The sequence below is a fragment of the Bos mutus genome, chromosome 9, assembly GCF_027580195.1.
Source record: "Bos mutus isolate GX-2022 chromosome 9, NWIPB_WYAK_1.1, whole genome shotgun sequence".
In the NCBI taxonomy this organism is placed as follows: domain Eukaryota; kingdom Metazoa; phylum Chordata; class Mammalia; order Artiodactyla; family Bovidae; genus Bos; species Bos mutus.
In genome coordinates, this window is record NC_091625.1 from 60,061,262 (window position 1) to 60,084,176 (window position 22,915).

A 22,915-nucleotide genomic window follows, 5' to 3' on the forward strand; every position below is an offset into this window, starting at 1 on the left:
TAGTATCCTGAAGGGAAGAAATGAGATCAGGCTTGGACTTCATCCAAATAGTATTGCAGGCTGGGGATTTCCTTCATGGAAAGCCATACAAATCATGGGGATAAGTGTGGGGACCCAAGGCAGGGGTCCTCCCCATGGATAAGAGGAGTACCATCTCATCAGTTGGTTAATAGATGGGGATCTATGGAAGAGTACTTCAGAGCCACTTTTCAAAGCTTTATATAGATGTCTGGCCAACTGCATTATATGTTAAATAAGTAGGAACTTGGAGGCATTAAAAATTAATAGAAAGCTGTATGAATAATGAATCTGTGGCAGTGTATAAAATGATCATACATTACCTCCAGGTTAGGCAATGCATCTTGGAAATGGTACAAGCTGTGTGAACTTACAGAGTTTTCACTGGTGGCCTGAGAAGAGGAACAAAGGAGAAGGTAAATGAAATCTGGGCTGAATGAAGGCACAAGTTACTGATGCTTTGAAGCAATGTGTCTAAGGATTTCCACATACTCTGTCCCAATTGGAGACATGTACCACAGCCCTGAGCCTCTGAGCCCAAATTGCAGAGGCTGATTCTGATCTCCTGTGACAGAGAGACCCCTTAGGATACAAGTAAAGCAGGCTATAAGTAAAGGTTACAAGTACCCCTTGGGTTACAAGTAAAGCTAAAGGCAAAGGAGAAAAGGAAAGATATACCCATCTGAATGCAGAGTTCCAAAGAATAGCAAGGAGAGATAAGAAAGCCTTCCTCAGTGATCAATGCAAAGAAATAGAGGAAAACAACAGAATGGGAAAGACTAGAGATCTCTTCAAGAAAATTAGAGATACCAAGGGAACATTTCATGCAAAGATGGGCTCAATAAAGGACAGAAATGGTATGGACCTAACAGAAGCAGAAGATATTAAGAAGAGGTGACAAGAACACACAGAAAACTATACAAAAAAGATCTTCACGACCCAGATAACCGCCATGGTGTGATCACTCACCTAAATCCAGATATCCTGGAATGCGAAGTCAAGTTGGCCGTAGGAAGCATCACTACGCACAAAGCTAGTGGAGGTAATGGAATTCCAGTTGAGCTCTTTCAAATCCTAAAAGATGATGCTGTGAAAGTGTTGCACTCAATATGCCAGCAAATTTGGAAAACTCAGCAGTGGCCACAGGACTGGAAAAGGTTAGTTTTCATTCCAGTCCCAAAAAAGGCAATGCCAAAGAATGTTCAAACTACCATGTGACTGCACCATCTCACATGCTAGCAAAGTAATGCTCAAAATTCTCCAAGCCAGGCTTCAACAGTATGTGAACTGTGAACTTCCAGATGTTCAACCTGGATTTAGAAAAGGCAGAGGAACCAGAGATCAAATTGCCAACATCTGTTGGATCATCGAAAAAGCAAGAGAATTCCAGAAAAACATCTACTTTTGCTTTATTGACTACGCCAAAGCCTTTGACTGTGTATATCACAACAAACTCTGGAAAATTCTTAAAGAGATAGGAATACCAGACCACCTTACCTGTCTCCTGAGGAATGTGTATGCCAGTCAAGAAATTAGAGGAATTCTAACTGTATGTAGTTAGAAATGGACATAGAACAACAGGGTGGTTCCAAATTGGGAAAGAAGTACGTCAAGACTGTATATTGTCACCCTGCTTATTTAACTTATATGCAGAGTACATCACGAGAAATGCCAGAGTGGATGAAGCACAAGCTGGAATCAAGATTGCCAGGAGAAATATCAACAATCTGAGATACACAGATGTCACCACCCTTAAGGCAGAAAGCAAAGAAGAACTAAAGAGCTTCCTGATGAAAATGAAAAAGGAGATTGAAAAAGTTGGCTTAAAACTCAACATTCAAAAAACTAAGATCATGGCATCTGGTCCCATCACTTCATGGAGAATAGATCAGGAAACAGTGGAAACCGTGAGAGGCTTTATTTTTGGGGGCTTCAAAATCACTGCAGATGGTGACTGCAGCCATGAAACTAAAAAACACTTGCTCCTTGGAAGAAAAGCTATGACAAACCTAGACAGCATATTAAAAAGCAGAAACATTCCTTTGCCAACAAAGTTCCGTCTAGTCAAAGCCATGGCTTTTCCAGTAGTCGTGTATGGATGTGAGAGTTGGACCATAAAGAAAGCTGCTGCTGCTGTTAAGTCGCTTCAGTCATGTCTGACTCTGTGCGACCCCATAGATGGCAGCCCACCAGGCTCCTCCGTCCCTGGGATTCTCCAGGCAAGAACACTGGAGTGGGTTGCCATTTCCTTCTCCAATGCGTGAAAGTGAAAAGTGAAAGTGAAGTCGCTCAGAAAGCTGAGCACCAAAGAATTGATGCTTTTGAGCTGTGATGTTGGAGAAGACTCTTGAGAGTCCTTTGGACTGCAAGGAGATCCAACCAGTCCATCCTAAAGGAGATCAGTCCTGGGTGTTCTTTGGAAGGACTGATGTTGAAGCTGAAACTCCAATACTTTGGCCACCTGATGTGAAGAACTGACTCATTGGAAAAGACCCTGATGCTAGGAAAGACTGAAGGCAGGAGGAGAAGGGGAAGACAGAGGATGAGATGGTTGGATGGCATTACTGACTTAATGGACCTGAGTTTGAGCAAGCTCTGGGAGGTGATGATGGACAGGGAAGCCTGATGTGCTGCAGTCCATGGGGTCTCAAAGAGTCAGACAGGACTGAGCAACTGAACCGAACCGAACTGAGGGCTTCCCAGGCAGCACAGTGGTAGAGAATTCGCCTGCCAATGCAGGTGACACAAGAGAGGTGGATTCAATCCATGAGTTAGGAAGATCCCCTGGAGGAGGAAATGGCAACCCACCCCAGTATTCTTGCCTGGGGAATCCCATGGACAGATGAGCCTGGAGGGCTACTGTCCATGGGGTTGCAAAGAGTCAGACATTACTGAGCAACGCACACCCATGCTGGTAGTTTTCCATGCTTCCTTTTCATCCTTCCAGTATCCAGTTACTTGGTCATCTCCTCTCTCTCTCTCTTTCTCACATACACACACAAACACACACACACACATGCAATGTTGGCATATGCTGGCTTTCAGAGTTTTAGATACTATGTTGGCTCAACATGAAACAAGCAGACCAAAAAAAAGAGCATTTCCTGCAAATCAAAGACAGGCAGAGCCTGGTAACACAGGTGATGGGGTGAACATTTACAAAGTCTGCCTCTCAACACTGCTTCTTTGATGCACTTTATTTTGCCCTAAAGGAATTTCATGGTAATGAAATCTGTACTCAAAAATCAAGCCTTCCTAACTAGAGATACCTTGGGATTTTTTGTTCTCTGCTGTGTAGCTGTGTGTGGCATGACCCTGTTACTGAGTGTGTGTTGGGGATGGGGGGTGGAATGTTGCTATCAATGTATGATATAAGTCTGCTTTGAAAGCTGATCCCATGGGGTAAAGTAAGATACAGATCTAATTTGATGAGACGGTAAATTCTGACCTGTCTTACCTAACAGAATTCTGGTGCTTGTTTTTTCATTATAAAGATTTGGGGTAATAACTTTATTTAGTGCTTGCTTTTCTCCCCGCCCCTGGATTTCTAGCAGAAAGTCAAAGATCCTGATTTACAAACAGAGGTTTCTTAACTACTATTTTTAGAACAATGCTGTACCAGATTTATAAGGGGGGTTAGGGGGAGAAACTCCAGTCACTTTCAAGCAAAGTAGCATTTCACTGCATAATAATGAAGTACTAATTGCTCTTTGTCATCACTTTTTATGCAAATTGCCCTGGAGCATTTGCCCAATATGCATTTTACATTTTAACAAAGAAAGTGGAGTCTTGACAAACAAGAATAGTATACCCAAGCAAAAATAAAAATATCAGCTATAAAATAAAACTGCTTAAGGTGCATTCTCTATGGGTATAAATTTTTCTATTATATCAATCCCATTATTAGATCTATTTGACCAATAAGATTTCTTTGAATCTAAAATCGCAGTTTATGTGTCAGGAAAAAATAAGTTGGTGGGCAAAACCTGAATATTTTGCTCATCATACAATTTGCAATGGAAGTTTGATGTGAAAATTATGTTCCCAGCAAAATTTAAATAGACCAGGTCAAAATCTAGACTGTCAAAGGAATCCAGTTGTGTCAAAGCATTTATAACAGGCACAAATCTCACTATTTTAGAGGTTTCAGTTATTCTAACGGTTCCCATTTTCATAAAGACAGTCATCAGCATTATATAAAAAAAAAAGAAACATGATTTGCATATCACAAATGGGTAGAGAGCTTAAAACATATCTCAGGATGTGTGCGTTCAGATTCCAGTCTGGAGACAGTTACTAGTCACTATCTTGGTGACCATCAGGCAGTAGAGGAAAAAAAAGAGAGAAATGTGATTTATGAGATTTCTGAGACCTTCGGAGTAATCCAAAATTCAAACCTGGTCTTCTAGGTCATTATGAAGATATATTTGTCAAGGTAAGAGGATAGAACATATTTTATTTAGCAGTCTGCTAGTTTGATCTATACCATTTAAATATTTAAACATATGGTATGTGGGCCTCCATTTGTACTGTTGCCCTAGGCTCCACAAATGTTAGAGGCAGGCCTACTTCCTAGAACCACTCCTCCACTTCCAATTCACAAGCTTCCATCAAATCTGGACCTGCTTATTCTAAAAACAGAATACAATTGGCTCAAGGCAACTGATGTCCAGAACTATCACTATGCTGTCCAGTAAATCCATACTTGGCAAATCAAAAAATACATTATGTGACAAGGTTCACTGTTTACAAAGTAATAGAGGATTTCTTTCCAGATGTACAGAACTGAGCTGTTGCCTTATTAAATGACCATTGTAGAGTAGGATAATTCCTGGAATAATAATGAATAATGGGAAGCCTGTTTAATTCCAGACTTCTAAGCCATTTACAGTCCTAAAGTCATTAGTCCACAGTCCCTTCTTCTGAGCTGGATCCACAAGGTGTGAGCCACTCACTTTTACAAGCACCTAGGCCCAGAAAAGTATTGCCTAAAGTCACAGCATGAGTCAGGGGGCAAGTGGAGTGCAGAATCACTCATGGTCCCAGACACCCTCCATTAGACAACCCGATTATGAGATGAAATACTGGTAAACACAAGCTTCTGTACCCAGGAAATGCACTGTGAAGGGCATAATGAATTACTTATGCTGTGTAGTGTATGTATAAATCATATTAAAGCATGCTGAATGGTACATTATCATGCTTCTATTTTGCATTACAAAAGTAACTAATGTAAGCTGCAAAGTGTACTTTTAATCCATTATTCATTTCTAAAAGTAGTCAGACCACTATTCAAGTACCATAAAAGGCTACCAGGATAAGCAAACCTGCTTTTCAATGGATGAAGATGAAACAGCAAGATTTTTAAATCAATTTTAAATTAGTCAGGCTGTATTTATCAAAACTCGTATCAAACCTATGTATTCCCAGTTCAGATGGAGGAATTATGACAAACCATAACTTTTTCTCCACCCCCCCACACACAAAATTCTATTTCTCCAGTCTAGCATCAATATAATTACTTTCACTATGTGTGATTCTCTGATACTGTTTATTTTACTTCATTTTTAATGTTCACACTGGTTCAAAATGTATTTTTAGTTTTCCTTCTCATTTCAGTTCATCTCTGTACACTCTGGTTTTTCCACAGGGGCTGCCTCAAGGAGCTAGCACTTTTTCTACAAATGTTTCCCTAACACAAAAGCAAGAACTTGGGGTGTCTCCATCAAGCCCCTAGCACTCCATATAAAGCACCCCACAAAAGCTTTTTTAGTCAGGGTTCAAAATCCAGGAGCCAAAGAAGAAAAGGCTGATAGAAATTGATACAAAAGCAACATAGGCAGGAAATCCAAATGACAAACTAAGAGAATGTTTGCACCCTAAATCACAAACAGTCCAACTGCTTAACGTTTCTTGAGTCTCAGAAATTGAGAAGGACTTCCCTGGTGGCATGCTGGATAAGAATCTGCCTGAGAAGCCAAGCACCACAAAAACGAGTAGCTCTCACTCATTGCAACTAGAGAAAGAACTTGCAGAGCAACGAAGACCCATTGTGGCCAAAAAGAAATAAATAATTGCTTTAAAAACTATTAAAAAGAAAAAAAAAACATTGAGAAAAGTCCAACAGCCTAACTGAACAAAGGTCATGAACAAAAAATTTACAGAGGGGGAAATACAAATGAAATATATATGAGAAAACTTGCAACTTCACTCGTGAAGTTCGATTCAAATTAAAGCTTCACAATGAAACCATTTCAAATTGGCAAACATTTCCCCAAGTTTGATAATATAACTGTTGACTGTAGGGCTGTAGGGGAATAAACACATATGCTGGTGGGACTGCCAATTAGACTAAATCTAGTGGATGGCAATAGGGCAACTCCTCATAAGGTAACTCCTTATCAGAGTTACTTGCTTTGACCCAGTAATCCCACTTCTGGGAATTTATCCTACATAGAGATTCATCTGCACCCTTATGAAATGATATGTATGCAAGGTTATTCACTACAACATGATTTGTAGCAGCAACACTTGGTCCATTAATAGATGTGATGGCTAATTTTATATGTCAGTTTGACTGGGCCACAGGCTGCAAATTATTTGATCAAATGTTATTCTGAGTATTCCCATGAGGCTGTTTTTGGATGAGATCTGAAGCAGTAGATTGAACAAAGCAGACTGCCCTCCCTAATGTGGGTGGGCTAGTTGAAAGTCTGAACAGTGCGTATTAGAAACAGTACTCACTACAGAAAAACAAATGGGGATGACCTTGGTGAGACCTGCTGCTGCTGCTAAGTCACGTCAGTTGTGTCCGACTCTGCGCAACCCCATAGATGGCAGCCCACCAGGCTCCCCTGCCTCTGGGATTCTCCAGGCAAGAACACTGGAGTGGGTTGCCATTTCCTTCTCCAACGCATGAAAGTGAAAAGTGAAAGTGTGTCTGACTGTTAGCGACCCCATGGACTGCAGCCTACCAGGCTCCTCTGTCCATGGGATTTTCCAGGCAAGAGTACTGGACCTAGGACACGTTAACTAAGTAACTGTTATATGTAGAACAAAATGTATTAAATGCTTACCCTTACATGAAAAGGGAGATAAAGGTACATATTGGTAATTGCTTATATTCACATTAAGAAATATTAAAAGAAACACAAAAGCAGTAAATAAAATCATTTCACTAGGGTCAGAGTGAACCAGGATATAAATGCATAAAGAGATACTTTTCCAGTCCTTTTGCTTTTTGAATCATGTAAATATATTACTTATTCCAAAAAAGCTAAAATAAATTTTAAAATAACTAATAGTGTTTCTTGATCACATCACCCTAATTGATTTCTTATATGGCACTATCACCATCGGAGATATTCTTGTTTAGTTACTAGTTTCCCTGTTTTCTGTGCTTTAGGACAGGGGTCAGCAAAGTATAGCCCATGAGCCAAATTCAACCCATCACTTATTTTGTAAATAACGTTTCAGCAATAAACAGCCATGTCCATTCATTTTCATATTTCTCAGGCAGCTTTTATGCTACAGGGGCAGAGGTGAATGGCTGTGACTGAGACCAAATGGCCCAAAAACCTAAAATATTTACCATCTGGCCTTTTCCAGAAAAAGTTTGCTGACACTTGCTCTAGAACTCAAATTCCTTCTTAACAGAATGTGAGGGTAGGGGCTTCCCAGGTGGCTGGTGGCAAAGACCCTGCCTACCAGTGCAGGAGATGTGGGTTTGAATCCTGGGTCAGGAAGATCACCTGGAGGAGGGCGTGGCAATCCATTCCAGTATTCTTGCCTGGGAAATCCTATGGACAAAGGAGCCTGGCGGGCTACAGTCCACAGGGTCACAAAGAGTCAGATATGACAGAACATGCACACACGCACAAGGGTAGGAAGATTATTTGGTCTCCAACATATTCCTTCAGTTCAGTTCAGTCACTCAGCCATGTCCAACTCTTTGAGACCCCATGAACTGCAGCACGCCAGGCTTCCCTGTCAATCACCACCTCCCAGAGCTTGCTCAAACTCATGTCCATCAAGTCAGTAATGCCATCCAACCATCTCATCCTCTGTCTTCCCCTTCTCCTCCTGCCTTCAATCTTTCCCAGCATCAGGGTCTTTTCCAATGAGTCAGTTCTTCACATCAGGTGGCCAAAGTATTGGAGTTTCAGCTTCAGCATCAGTCCTTCCAATGAATATTCATTACTGATTTCCTTTAGGATGGACTGGTTGGATCTCCTTGCAGTCCAAGAGACTGTCAAGAGTCTTCTCCAACATCACAGTTCAAAAGCATCAATTCTTTGGTGCTTAGCTTTCTTTATGGTCCAACTGTCACATCCGTACATGACTACTGGGAAAGCCATAGCTTTGACTAGACGGAACTTTGTTGGCAAAGGAATGTTTCTGCTTTTGAATATGCTGTATAGGTTTGTCATAGCTTTTCTTCCAAGGAGCAAGTGTCTTTTAATTTCATGTCTGCAGTCACCATCTGCAGTGATTTTGGAGCCCCCCCAAAATAAAGTCTTTCACTGTTTCCATTGTTTCCCCATCTATTTGCTGTGAACTGTATTCCTTACAATCTTGAATAGGGTCTAGGTTGATTTTCCCGAAAAACAAACTCTGAGCTGGAGATCAGTGAACAGCAGGCTTCTTAGGGCTGCTCCTAGGATCACCTGAGGGAAGGAAACGAGCTGGGAAGCAGGGAGGAGTCAAGCACCCCCACCAGCTTGCCGCCTCCCCCCGGTCTCAAAGGACTGTCTCACCTGACCACAGCGGTGCTTCCTGAAGGTGGAATGACCCTTCAGAGCTCCAGATGAGTTGAGAGGGCTGGGGCTTTCTGGCCCCACTTGGATCTGTCATTACATGGGGGCATCCTGGAAAGGAGGTATGACTTTCTTTCTTCAATCGAAACAAATCCTGAAGCAGTGTCACCAGTGACAGCTGTCTGCCAACAGGACTCCCCAAAGCTGGGATGTAAAAGTGAAAGTGTTAATCACCCAGTTGTGTCCAACTCTTTGCAACCTCACGGACTGTGTAGCTCGTCAGGCTCCTCTGTCCATGGAATTCTCCAGGCAAGAATACTGGAGTGGGTTGCCATTCCCTTCTCCACAGGATCTTCCCAACAAAGGGATCAAACTTGGGTCTCCTACAGTGTAGCAGATTCTTTACTGTCTGAACCACCAAAGCTGGGATAATAAGGATTTAATTTGGGGTGGAGGAGCATATGACATAACATCCATCACAACACAGCATTCATCCCTGACAATACGTAAGCAACTGTGTGAATGTGTGAGCATGTATCTTCCAGTGATGACTCCGTCTCTTTGGAAAGTCCCCTTGAGTAGATTTTATTCTCATCACCTTTCTTTGGGTTTTTCAGTACATGTCTTAGTTTGTGTGTGCTCAGATGCAGACTCTGAGACAATGGCTGGAGTTCAACTACTATATATATATATTTTTTTTAATTTTTAATGTATACATATATTTTTTTTTCCCTAAAATGCAGGGAACATCAGTAGAGGAAAGAAGTCAGACAGAGAAGGTAAGGCAGTTAACCCACTGCCTGTGGCAACAGAGTCATCCCCTAGTATCTGAAGGCCACTGGTTTCAGGACCTACACTAGCTACCAAGTTGCACGGAGGCTCACATGCCTTGTATAAAATAGCATAGTACTTGCATACATCCTACACACATCCTCCATATACTTTACATCATCTCTAGATTACTTGTAGTATCCAATACAATATAAATGGTATGTGAACAGTTTCCGGTAAATGTCAGATTCAAGTTTTGTGTTTTGGAACTTCCTGGAATTTGGGGGGGGATTTTTTTGAATATTTTTTATCCTTAAACCCACAGAGGCAGAACTTGAGCCACTTGTATGGATTACTGCTGCTCAAAGTGAGGTTCAGGGAATAGTGCCCATCCAGGAACAGTTTGTCACTAAGTTTACAAACTACAGTTGTTGTCAGTTCCACCTCATTCTGATCCTCATTTTCTCAGCAGAATTTTCCCCCATTCACTCAAAATCATTAATTACCTTTAACTTAAAGTTAACAGCCAATGTCCAGTGGAAAATACTACACCAATTACAGATTGGTAATTTTCACAGTTTTCTAGCAGGTGAAATAGCTCCCATCCCAAACTTTTTATCCTTTGAATCTAGAGAGTCTATATTTCTCATTGTAAAACAATGGTTCCCATGGGAACAAAGTATCAGATTCTCTTAGCAACCACTGCAGCTCCTATAACATTGATAAACTTGGTATCAATATCAAACGACTTTTACTAAGTGCTTATTGTTACTGTAAAACCAAGCTTACCATAATTTAACTTTAAAAAATCTAAGCAGGATATAAAACTTCATATAAACTGTGGTATGTACAAAATAAAGTATGTATAAAATACAAAAAGACCTCAGAGAAATAAACTAAAATTTAATTCTTTCTTTCTTGATGAACGTGTTCTAAATTTTTGCTTTGTGCACTAAATAACTATAACACCAAAAAGAGAGAGAACTCTAAACACAATATAATATAAACACATCTTTTAACTCAGAGATGAAGAGTGGACGTGTATCATTAAGCTCTAAGCTGTTGGTCACAGCATTTTCTTCTCTTGACTTCATGACTATATCACTGGATGAGAGGGTACCAATCACTTAACCACTGGCCTTTAGATTCTTTCCATGAAGAGTGATGTCTAAGTTTCTTTTGAACTCTAAAAGTCAAAAACTTTATAATTTTACTTTTCCACAATAATTATATGTGGAGGCTTGCCCCAATAGTATTGAAGCAGTTTGCAGGTTTTGGAGAGCATAATGCTAACCAGGGAATAAGAAATAGCAAGTGTTGATGATATGGAGAGAAGAGAACCCTTGTACACTGTTAGTGGAAATGTAAATTGGTGCAGTCATGATGGAAAACAGCATAGAGGTTCCTCAAAAATTAAAAATACACCTACCATGCAATTCAGCAATTTCACTTCTGGGTATATACATGAAGAAAATGAAATTGCTATCTGGAAGAGATACCTGCACTCCACTGTTCACTGCAATATAAATTACAATAGCCAAGACACAGGAACAGCTTAGCCAACCAAGGTTCACATGGATGGACCTTCAAGGCATTATGTTAAGTGAACTGAAGTCAGACAGAGAAAGACAAATACTATATATTCTCACTTATATATGGAATCTAGGAAAACTGAACTCATAAGTATTGAAAATAGATTGGTGGTTGAATGAGGTAGGGAGTAAAGGGTGGACAAAATGGGTAAAGGTGATTCAAAGGTATACTTTCAGTTACAAAATAAACAAGTTCTGGGGATCAATATACAACAATACTATGTTGTGTATTTGACAGTTGCTAAGAGAGTAAATCTTGAAAGTTCTCATCACAAGAAAAATAATTATAGCTATGTGAGGTGATAGATTTTAACTAAACTTACTGAGGCAAACATTTTTCTATATAAACCTGTCTAGATCATTATGAAGGTTGTACACCTTCAACTAACACAACATGTCAATTATATCTCAACAAAACTGGAAAAACATAAAATAAATAAAAAGGAGAATCTCCCGGAGTTTCTTATAAGCCGATGACCGGGCTGCACCCTCAGATTCTCCATCAGTAGTTTAGACTAGGGCATTTTTATCATGGCTTCCCAGAGGCTCTAACATAGGTCACATTTGGGCACTAATCCACAATCTATGTGCAAATCTTGAGACTTAAAAATCATCCAGAAAAGAAACCATTTGGCATAAGAGAATGAGTCTTCCTTGAGATCATCCAAAACTAAGTGGTACAGTTGGAACTTAGGGCAGTTTGGGTCCTAAGGTATTTAACTGAGACTCATCTATTAGTTTGGAAAAGGCAATGGCACCCCACTCCAGTACTCTTGCCTGGAAAATCCCTTGGACGGAGGAGCCTGGTGGGCTACAGTCCATGGGGTTGCTAAGAGTCAGACATGACTGAGCGACTTTTCACTTTTCACTTTCATGCATTGGAGAAGGAAATGGCAACCCATTCCAGTGTTCTTGCCTGGAGAATCCCAGGGACGGGGGAGCCTGGTGGGCTGCCGTCTATGGGGTCATACAGTCGGACACGACTGAAGCGACGCAGCAGTAGCAGCATCTATTAGTTCCAGTCCCTTTGTTACATTCATCCTAGACCTCAGCTCCATCAGTATCTTTTTCACTCTTTGAAGCCTCACTCTGCACCACCTGTAACATCCTCTGTGACTCATCACAGAACACATGTGGGGCCCGGCACCTGGAAATAGACACGCTTTTCCCTCAGAGAGGAGACCTGCCTCACGCTCTCTAATAGAAACAATGCCTGTTTTGTCCAGTGCAACAGCAGCCGCCGACCTGCCACTGGCGATATGAGAGCTAACAATAAAGGATGGAGACAGATGTAAAACAGCGTGTGTAATATATTTAATCCTCCACACTCAGAGTGAGTGAAGTCGCTCAGTCGTGTCTGACTCTTTGCGACCCCATGGACTGTAGCCTACCAGGCTCCTCCATCCATGGGATTCTCCAGGCAAGAGTACTGGAATGGGTTGCCATTTCCTTCTCCAGGGGATCTTCCCAACCCAGGGATTGAACCCAGGTTTCCTGCATTGTAGGCAGACGCTCTACCGTCTGAGCCACCAGGGAAGTACACCATACTCAGAAGCAGTTGACAAACTAAACTTTAAAACCAGCAGGCTTTTACTGGAAACTTTCTTCTACCGTGAGTATGAAACAAGGATCCACCTGTGAGTAAAGAGCAAAAATCTTCCCTAAAGGGGTCATTTCTTGAAGATAAGCAAATTTTAAAAATCCACAAGAAATGTCTTTCCTAGGTGTTTACTGCAAAAAGATGGTTTTTAATTTAATAAGCAGGAGAAAGCACTCTACGAACTGTACGATGCTGAGTTTTGACGTGAGGTTGGAATGGGAAAGGTGTTCATGTCTGTTGCTTATTATTGCTCAACATAAGTTCTGTTTACTTAAAAAGAAATTTGTTTTGCCTATTCTCAAGTGTTTTTACCGAATTACATAACCATCAGGGATAGATGAACGACCCCATGGCTGCACATCACTGCCCATGCCTGATGATATCAAAGTTTTAAAGTATCTGCCAAACACTGGATGGGGGAAAGTGTTTTATTGTTGCTTCTATTTGTCTTTATATCATTACTATAAAGTTGATCAGCTTTTTTTAAGTCCACAAGCCATCTCTTGCCTCTTTTGTGAAATCACATATGTTTGCTTTGCTTATATTTCTATTGGATGTGTTCTATTTTTATTTGCATGAAGACGTGCTTTGTAGATTCTGACGTTGGTGCTTGGCCATAGCTTCTCTTTAAATGCATCATGGGTTTAAGAAAACACAAGATCTGAAAATCAGTGCATAAAACACAGTGGAGCATAATGAAACACGTTTCAAGTGCATCCTTACCTTTACAAAAAGGTTATTTACATACACTTTGAAATAAGAATAATCCCTTTAGCATTTAAAATATCATTAGTTTGGTTATAATTTATTTCTTGATCTGGGTGCTGGTTATATGTATGGGTGGTTGACTTTGTGAAATTTCATGGAGCTGTAAATGCATAGGTTGGTACCCTTTACCATAAGTAAGTTATATTTTAGTTAAAAGTTTACCTAAAAATTCATTAGATTTATATCCCAATGTGCATACAACTTTTCATGGATGTGAGTCTGCTATAACTTTTGTTGAAGATGGTACATTAGAAAACTCAGCAACGGAGGGAAAAGATAACAGAACAGAATGAGTTTCTGTGAGTTCAAATGAGGCCATAGGAGGTAAGAAAGAAGACCCAAGTCAAGGTAAAGGGTAACCCAGTGTCAACAGGATGGCATGCTGTCTAATACAGCCATTTTTAGGATTAAGTCAAAAGTCAGAACTAATCATTTTTATTAGTCTCTCTCATTTAAAGAAGACTAATAAATCAAGATACAGATTGGGGCCATGAAGGTAAAGATGTCTCGCCTCTGGAATACCATTCCTAAGAGAAGTAGAGTGAAATTACAAAAGACAGGATTTGAAAACTGCACTGGCCACTCCCTACTCACCTGAGCCCTTGTTTATTCAATTGTAAAAGGGAGATAATAAAAACAACCATGTGGGGTTGTTATGAAGACTAAGAAAAGCACACACATGAAGTACTTGTCCAGTGTCTGCCTCAAATTATAGTAATTATGATTGTTTCTGTCCCAAGATGTGAAAATTTTGAGGGAAGAAAAAGTGTTTCTATTTGGAATTACTTAAATTTGTTGAAAGGCAAAATTGAATTTCCTTTTTTCCATGGAGCACTAAAAACACTTTCAGGACCAATACATGATTTCTATTTGGTGTTTTTCCCTGTTAGTTTTTGAGTATGATGTGGAGCATGCAGGCTTCTAAGTAGGTACTGATGACTGGTGCCTAAGCTCTTAGCAGTTAATATAAACCTTGGATTTACATGGCTTTCAATTTCCTTTACAACAGTTGCCTGAGTCGGGTTTATCACCCTTGTCCCGGTGCACTCAAGAGGACAGAGAAGGTGAAAAGAACAGTCAAGCTGGTGAGGCTGTCTTAACGTAAAAATGTTTTGAGCAAGCAGTAGCTATAATTTTTCTGCCCAAATCAAAATCTCATGAAGTTGTGTTTAGACAGGGCTTAGTTCTAGACCTCAAATTTACTTGTGTCACTTATCTAAATACCTAAGGATTCAAGTGGGTTTTTTTCCCCCTATAAATTACCTTATGGCAATCATATGCTGTTTGGTTAACATCAAATAGATCTATATCTACAAAAATCTTTCTCAATATAAGCAGGAGTCTGAACATAAAAACCCTTTAAAATAATACTGGAGCCCAGATTAAACTCACAAACGCTAGGAGGGTTAACAGGAGTTGAGGGACACCCTCTCCTCCTTCCCTCTGCTGTTGTGATTGTTGAGACTTGGTGAACTGGAACGAAATTGACAAGGGGCAAGCTTGTCGTTTCAAGTCTCCCAGATTAAATTGACATCTTGTTTTTAATTTCATTTCCTTTTTTATTTAAAAAAAGAACTTGTTATTCACATCTTGAAATTACGCTAAATAAGTTAACTGTCCCAGCAGTCTCTCTGCCTGGTTGCTCACGGGACAAAACACAAATGTGTTATCAAAAATAGCCTCTCAGCCATAAAAAACGAATGAAATAATGCCATTTGCAGCAACATGGGTGGATCTAGAGATAGTCATGCTAAGTGAAGTAAGTCAGACAAAGACAGTATCTTGTGATATCACTTCTATGTGGAACCTAAAAAAAAAAAAAGATACAAATGAACTTAATATAAAACAGAAGCAGACTTACAGACACAGAAAACAAACTTACAGTAACCAAAGGGAAAAGGAGAGGCCAAGGAATAAATCAGGAGTTTGGGATTAATGATGCTACAGATAAAATGCACAACAAGATCCTACTGTATAGCACTGGGAACTCTACTTGATATCTTGTAATAACCTACAATGAAAAAGAATCCAAATATAAATAACTGAATCACTTTGCTGGACACTTGAAACTAACACAACATTTAAAATCCACTATAATTTTTTTAAAGTTAAAAAAAATAGTCTCAACACAGGCAGCTCAACACAAACGTTAATGTGGGCTGAGGAGGGGTCTAAGGAATGAAGTAACCTGCATCTGGAAATCCCCTACCTAGTGTGCTTTACAAAACATCACCAAGATCTTTATACTCGAGTTCACTGCAGGTACCGGAAAACAGAGGCAGGAATGCAGTCTATATTTTAAAAGGAAATTATTGGGAAACGGAATTAATCATTGATTTGAGCAAAGATTTGAAGCTAACAGATTTCTGGTTGCTAAACCTTGACTCTTTTATTCTTTGTCATTCTCAGCAAGATTCCATGACTCCATGTTACTATCTATGACATGAGAAAAACACAAGCATGCTTTATCTTCTACAACTGTTGTGCCCTTGAAAACTTGTGTGAACTGAATTGTGGAAAATAAAATTATAAGCTCTGAATTTATCAAGAGAAAAAAATAAAATACCAGGAGCATCATGTGACATGGACAGACATACAAACATCACTCACAAAACTTTGAATGAGTAAGGTTTGAATTATCTGAGATTTTTATAATGGAATAAACAGTATGTGTCTATTTCAGCTAAAGAACAGCAAGTGCTTTGAGTCACTCATGGTTTTAAATAAACTAATAATAGATTGGAGCAATTTTTATTGCATTTGATTATATATTTGGGTCAGATTTTTCTCTGTACCCTCCTTTTTAGGTGAACAAAGGATGCTATTACATCACGACTGACTTTTTCATAAACCATGACTGTTACTGTTGTGGAATACTAACTGTGACCCTAGTGGCCGGTGGCATTAGTGAATCTTCCAAAAGTGCCCACTGTTCTCCTTGGAAATAATTTCATCAGTGACGGGCTGCAACTGAGGAATTTCTGATAAGCAATGAGCACACATCAAATCCAGGCATATTATGCAAGGGTTTACACTGTTAGCAGAGACATAGCAGGGGTTGCCTGTTGAAAAGCATCTGTGAAAAACTTCTGCTATTATTGTGGGAGCAGTAGGCAATATTCAAATAGAGGTGACTCAGTCATTTAAATAAATGTGTTTTTAATCATAAAATGTTACTGCTCTACAGACCCGTTTTTCCTATTAACATGTTGGAGATACTGTTGATGACATTTAGTGTTTTAAGGGCAAAGTCTTATGAAAGGCAGCATAAAAGGACACAGCAGTATTCTTCTGAAGCTATGAATCATTATTTATCTGTGTGAAATCTGATGGCACTTAAATCTGTATTCAAATCATCTAAGCAACAAAAACACAGACTTAGATGACCACAGAAGGCATGCCCACCGAAACGCTTCTCCTCTTTGTGACTTTTCACATCCCCGCCATTGCCGCTGCCGCCGTCTAGTTGCTAAGTTGCACCTGACTCTTTTGTGACCCTACCAAGCTCCTCTGTCCATGGGATTTCCCAAGCAAGAATACTGGAGTGGGTTGCCATTTTCCCTTCCAGGGGATCTTCCTCACCCAGAGATGGAACAGTCTCCTTCTTGGCAGCCAGATTCTTTGCCACTGAGCCACCTGGGAAGCCCCTTCATACCCCCGAGAAGAAAACAAAAACAAACAAAAAACAAGGTTGGAAGTTAGTATTTCAGAAGATAGCTCATTTTTGACATATGAATATGTTCGAGATATTGATTACAGCTTATACCCCAACAGTCCCCCTCAAGAGAGAATGACCTACACACATGGCTGCTGAAGGGGAAGACTTGGATGACCTTGTTCCTTGTGATGCCCTTTCCCTCTCCCCAGCCCCCTCTCCCACTTGGTAATTGTTGATCGGATCAGAGGTGGGCTTCTAACCCACCCAAGGCAGCCATTCTGGCCATCTGATGTCTGGCCATCAACTACACAGATCACATTTCTTCTCTCACGATTTTGAAATAAGAAAGACTTAAAAAAAAAATCTGGAAGGGGACTGCCCTGGTGGTTCAGTGGTTAAGACTCCCTGCTTCCACTACAGGGAGTGAGGGTTCCATCATTGGTCAGGGAACCAAGAACCCACAGGTTACATGGCTCAGGCAAATTAATTAATTAATTGGTCAGCTTTCAGATATATTAAAAAAGAAGAGTCAGAGCCTTAAAAAGGCAACATTTGCTCCTGAAACTTTCAAAGAACAAAAATGATGGGTATAAGGGAGTGTCTTGGAGGGGCCACATGCTGAGATTCAGCTAGGCGTGGATGTGACGGCAGGTCTCACCTCCCGAACAGAGTCTGTGCATTCAGTTGCATTGCCCAATTTTCCTGAAGTTGCACATACCCATATGATGAGCCAGAGGAGAGAGGAGAGTAACAGAGGCTGCATCACAGGGAGCAACTTCAGAACCCCAGAGAGGAAAGGAGAACAAAACCCCCTAAACAATGAAGAAACCCACTGGGCAGGAAGGGTAGGCTGGATGCTGCTATGAGAGCTTGGGTATCAGGAGAGAATTGTGGTTTGGGGTACAGTCTGAGAACTCTACCTGAAAGCTTGAAGCTGTCTTTCCCAGTCTCCCTTCCTTCTTCCAACCCTTCCCAGGCAGGGGGAGGATGTATAATACAACCGAAGATCACTATCATTTGCCATGGCAACCACCCATCCCCAGATCTCCTGGACCAGAGGAGACTGGAAGGAGAAGACACTTCCCCAGGACAGAGAAGCATAAGAGTGTGTAAACAGAAGCCCTGAGGTATATCGGAGGGCAGGGCTGGTCTGCGCCCTGCGTGGGCTATGCTGGTGGGCTATGCTGGTGGGAAACCTCACTGAGGGTTAAACTGGTAGCCAGCACAGCAGAGGGCAGAGCCTCAGAAGCTGTGATGGCTAATTTTATGTGTCAACTTTACTGGGCTCGGGGATGCCCAGGTAGCTGGTAAAACATGATTTCTGGGTGTGTCTGTAAGAGGTGAACAATTGAATCAGTAAACTGAGTAAAGAAGCTCATCCTCCCCAATGTGGGCGGGCACCATCTAATCCACTTAGGGTCTGAACAGAACAAAAGGCAGAGGAGAGGCAAAATTTCTCTTTCTCCAGGAGCTGGGACATCCATCTTCTCTTGCCATTGGACGTCAGATCTCTTGATTCTTGGGTCTTTTGTGCGTGTGCATATGAAGTCACGTCAGTCATGTCCAACTCTTTGTGACCCCATCGACCTCAGCCCGCCAGGTTCCTCTGTCCATAGGATTTCCCAGGCAAGAATACTGGAGTGGGTTGCCATGCCCTTCTCCAGGGGATCTTTCTGACCCAGAGCTAGACCTGCGTCTCTTGCATCTCCTGCATTGGTAAGCAAGTTCTTTACCACTAGCACCACCAGGGAAATTTGGGTCTTTAGACTCTAAGTCAATAATTCCATCAGCTTTCCTGGTTTTCCAGCTTGAAGATGGCAGATTGTGGGACTTCTCTGCTTCCACAACCATGTGAGTCAATTTCTATAATAAATCTACCATCTATCTATCCTGTTAGTTCTGTTTCTCTGGAGAATCTTGACTAATACATAAGGTAAATGAGTCACCTCCCTACACTCACCTTAAGGAGGAGTAGAGCTGAGGTTTTGCCATCTGGCAAAAGAAGACTAGGAATAAGGTGACAACTAAGTGGGTGATGTTCCACGAAGATGATGAAGGAAGTGGAGGAGATGAAAGCCGGTCACAGGGAACCAAAATCTCACCTTGCTCCCTCCCCGCCTTAAAGTGACTTCCCCCTTCCCACCCCCCACCCCCAACCAGGTGACAATAACAGATCTGGTCCCCATGCTCACTCTCACCAAAATAAAAGGCACAACCAAAAGCAGAATAAACCCAATCTGAGAGTCAGGGAGTCTAGAAAGCAATCTTTGGCGTTTTGCCAGCAATAAAATGTGAGTTTCCATTTTTAATTTTGGGAAATTTCATATTGCACAATTTACTATGTCTCCTTGAGCTGCCAGTACTATTTGCCATCTATTTGGTATCTGGACCAAACCCAAGCATTTACTGGCAGAGGCTGCTTTTACTGGTTTGGGCTGTGTTGCGGATTAGTTAGAAGAATAGGCTCTGGAGCCAGACTTCATGAGTTCAAATCCTGCCTCAGTTACTTGATAGGGGTGCCTCTTAAGGAAAGCACTCCACTCCTCTGTGCCAAGATTCCTACTACCTAAGGTGGTTGTGAAGATAAAACCGAGTGACCAACTTTCCTGGTTTGCTCAGGACTGAAGGGCTTCCCTAGGATGCTGGACTTCCAGTGCAAACACTGAGAAGGTCCTGGGAAAACTGGGATGTGCCGATCACCTAAGGGAGAAATAAGCTATTGTAGGTAAAGCACTAAAAACAATGGGTGCTCAATAAATATTAGCCATTGATACTAGTGAACTTGCTATGACTGTGACTATTGCAATGGTCATTGCTTCCCCTGAACTTGGAAGTCTGGGACTAGTGTCCTGGTCTTTTCTGAAGGATAAGATCACTTCCATTTTTTCAGAGCTCTGGAATCACTGGAAACAGAGGCAAAGATGAGGGTGGTGTGCTTATGCTGACAGCAGAGTCTGCACACACAGGGAAGATGAGCCAAACTCCAGCCTCTTCTGGCCTGGGATAATGCCAGAGGTGCCCCTGACCCTCCCCTTGTGCCCTCCCCACTCTGTGATGGATCCACCTGAGCCATGCTGGCTGTCTGCACTGGAGATCTACAGACAGAGCATGATCTGCCGAGTGAAGACTTCTAGTCTTTGGAATCAGATTTCTCCTCGGGACACCCTGAGTCTCCCCAGAAATTCCAAGTGAATTTTGAAAAATGAAAGGACCATATGCTTGCACACTCTGATCTGGCATCCTGGGAGTTTCTATTTCTCACAAGCTCTTCAAACATTTTATCAGTGAGGCGTTTGTGAGTTTCCTCACTGCCTGGTCTTGAATGTAAGGAGAATGATGTACATGGGAGGCACTCTGGTGCAGAGCTTAGGTGTTTAGGGATTCTAGATTGCTTCAGGGTGATCACGGGCAGCTTTTCCCCTTCAAATCTTGGCTCCCACAATCGCCAAGTTGAGATAATAATTGCTAAGATTTACAAAGCATTTACTATGTGCTGAACAACTAATATATCTTAATTAATCCTTTAAGACAAATCAAAGGTTACACATTTTAAGAATCCCTTTTATAGAAATCTGAGGCACAGAGAAAAGTAACTTGTCCAAGGTCACACAGCTTGCAAGGAGAAGAACCAGATTCAAATTTGAGAAGTCTGGCTCCAGAATCCAAACTTTCAACAAAGTGTATTCTGACTCTATGCCCACCTCACTGGCTTGTTGCAACAAATAAAGTAACACAAAGATGCTTAGCATATAGTAAGCACTAAGTAAATCTTTGTTGTTGTTTTTTTCAGGGTAGGGGGCTGAAAAGATAGTCAAGATAAATGGTTCAGCATAATCTTCATCCACATATAAGAACAGACAACGAGTCTACTAAGCTAGCCTGACATTATTAGAAAAGTTGAACTAGTATTTACTGAGCATGTACCCAGTGACTATTGCTATACAAAGAACCTGGGGTGGAGTTGTGAGTGAAACCAGACACTGTTTCTACACTCCTGAAGATTACTGCACAGAGAAAGAGATTAAAATTGAGCAAAGTGTTCCACTCAGAAAAGAGGAAAATGAACAATCCAAAAAGGAAATTAAGAAAACTGGCAATCATTTCTTGGCTATGACACCAGAAGCACAGGCAACACAAATAAAAGTAGATAAACTGGACTACATGGATAATTAAAAACTTCTGTGCATCAAGAGACACAATCAAAAGAGTGAAAAAGCAACCTATAGAACAGGAGGGAATATTTGCAATTTATATATCTGATAAGGAGTAAACACCCAGACTATATAAAGAACTCCTACAACACAACAAGAAACTAAATAACGTGATCAAAAAACTGGCAAAGAACTTGAACAGACATTTCCCCGAAGAAGACATACAAATGACCAACAAGCACATGAAGAAGTGCTCAAGGTCGCTAATCTGAGGGAAATGCAAATCAAACCACAGTGAGATACCACCTCATACTCCTCAGGATGGCGACTGTCAAAATCACAAAAACAAAAATAACAAGCATTGGCAAGGATGTGGAAAAACTGGTACCTAATGTAGTCAAATTCATAGAGAAAACAAGAAGCGTGACTGCCAAGGGCTGAGGAAGGGAAGAAATGGGAGTTGATGGGTAAAGAGTTTTCGTTTTTTAAAAGATTGTTTTGATGTGGACTGGTTTTAAAGACTTCACTGAATTTATTACAGCATTGCTTCTGTTTCATGGTTTGGTTTCTTGGCCGTGAGGCATGTGGGGTGTCAGCTCCCCAACCAGGGATGGAACCTGTACCCCATGCATTGGAAGCTGACCTTTTAACCACTGTATCACCAAGGAAGTCTCCAGAGTTTTCTTTCCTTTAGCAAGATGAAAGGAGTTCTGGAGAAGGATGGTGGTGATGGCTGCACAGAAATGGGAATGTACTTAACTGAACAGTACACTTTAAAATAGTTAAGATGGTAAGCTTTATGTTACATGCATTTTACCACAATTTTAAAAGATGCGTTTAAAAAGAGGAGTGGAACGTATGTGTAATGAATGCCGCAAAGGATCTGGGTTCAAGGTACACATAAGGCAGCCCTGACCTGGCTGGGAGGGTGGGTGAGAGAAGTTTCACTACGTGCAGAGCTGGGTGAGTAGGAGTTTGCTGGGGCAGGAAAGAAGCAATGAGAAAAGCATTGCGAAGTCGTTGTGAGGTGAGGGTGCTTCACTCATTTGGGATGGTTTACTAATTATCATTGAAGTACAAACATTTGTTTCCACCTGGTTATTTCTACCTTTTTCTTTTTAAACTGAGACATAGCTTACAAACAAAGATTGCAAAATCTTAAATGAACTGCTCAGTGTATGTAGTACCAACACTTTGAATCAAATAACAGTCAAAAGGAGTATTGCCATGCTTCCGTCCCCCTTCCTGGCCCTTTCCCTGGAGACAGTAGGGGGCAGGGGTGAGGAGACATCAACAGAGAGCTGGTCCAGAGGGAAGGAGACCAAAGAGATGTGACAGCTAAACAAAACCATGATCCTGAACTGGATCTTGGACCAGAAAGGAAAAAGATGTTGTTGGGACAGTTGGTGAAATCTGAATAGAGTCTCTGGATTGGCTGTCAGGGTTACAGCAATGCTGACTTCCTGATTTGGATGACAGAGTCATTGTCTTTTGAAAATATTCTCTCACCCATTTAGGAGTTGATGGGCATGATGCTGAAATGAAGTGAAAGTCACTCAGTCGTGTTCGACTCTTTGTGACCCTGTGGACTGTACAGTACA